The following is a 1,593-nucleotide window of genomic DNA, read 5'->3' on the forward strand; positions in this document are numbered from 1 at the left end:
GAGTCAATTAGACACCTTTATTTCATTGACTTGGTAGAAATGGTGAGTGTGCTGTGAAGATTGTAGCAGCACAGAGAAATGTTTATAAACATTAGTGGATAAAAGCAAAACTGCATCGTTTGATTTTACAGCTTTGTTTCCATCCATTACATTTATATACATTTCTCTACATTGCTATAAACTATATACATGCACGTATAGAAGAAAGGGTCCAAAAGCCCGTGGGATAATGCCATTATCTCTTAATCCCATATCCCCACACTTTTTGACACTTAACTATGAGCAGAAGTTCTAGGGGTCCACACACACCCTGAAGAGCTTCAGAAGACAGGCTGGGAGCTCTTCTGAAAGGTTGGCCTTGAGAACACTGTGGAGTAGGTCTCAGTCTGCACACATGACATCAGAACGACCTCAGCAGGAACGCGTGGGGTTTTCCTGGTGAATATGTTGTTGTTGTTGTTGTTGTTAAGTGCCGCCGAGTCGATTCTGATCCATAGCAACTCTGTATAGGGTTTCTAAGGAGCAGCTGGTGAGCTCGAACCACCAGCCTTGCAGTTCAAATGGCTTTGCAGTCTGATGCATTAGCCCACAGCGCCGCCACCCCAGGACTCCTGGTAAAAGTGAATGGAGCGTAAATTAAGTGATGAGAACAGACACAGAGAGAACGCTCCAAGATGTAGTGGAGAAGACACAATTGAAAGAAAGGCTAAACAAACAACTGCATCCGTTAAGGAAGACTTATGACGCATGTATCATTATCAATTAAAATTGTGCTTGACTTACATTGTTTGACTTCCAAACTATACTACAGAGCATAGATTATATGGGATGTATACTGCTTGATACTTATTTATATTGTTTATGATGAAGCGGCTATATAGTAAATTATTAATTAAACTTTCCGACAGGAATGTTCATTTTCCCTTTGGTTAATGATGCAATAGATTAAGAGAATTACACTTGTTTGTGCTTAGAATTTATTGCCCAGAGAAGAAATTATCCAGTGGCTACATTCTAAGCACATCAAGTTAAAGTAATGAATACTTCGTCTCATCCGACTTGCCTGGCACTGCGCAGTTCTAAAGGAATACATGAGAAAGCAAAGGAAGGAAGGCAGCCCAATTCCTAAATTCTAGCTACGCATTCTCCAGGACAAACTAGATTATTGGAGGGCTCCGTCATTTATCTGTTAGGTAACAACACTGTTGGTGTTTTGGATATGTTGTTGTTGTTGTAAAGTACCATCGAGTCAGTACCGACTCATAACTACTGTACACACAATAGAACGAAACACTGCCCTGTCCTGCTCCAGACTCACAATCTTGCTACACTTGAGCCAGTGCTGCTGCCACTGTGCCAATCCATTTCATTGGAAGACTTTCTCCTTTTCTCTGACCCTCCACTTTACCAAGCATGACATCCTTCTTCAGTGACTGGTCCCTCCTGATAATATATCTGAAGTATAAGAGCTCAAGTTTGGCCATCCTGGCCTCCAAGGAGCACTCTGGCTACGCTTCTTCCAACACAGATCTGTTGGTTCTTTTGGCAGCCCATGGCACTTTCAGTATTCTCCTCCAACACCATAACTCAAAT

Source organism: Chrysochloris asiatica, unplaced genomic scaffold (assembly GCF_000296735.1).
Source record: "Chrysochloris asiatica unplaced genomic scaffold, ChrAsi1.0 scaffold00272, whole genome shotgun sequence".
NCBI classification, from domain to species: Eukaryota; Metazoa; Chordata; class Mammalia; order Afrosoricida; family Chrysochloridae; genus Chrysochloris; species Chrysochloris asiatica.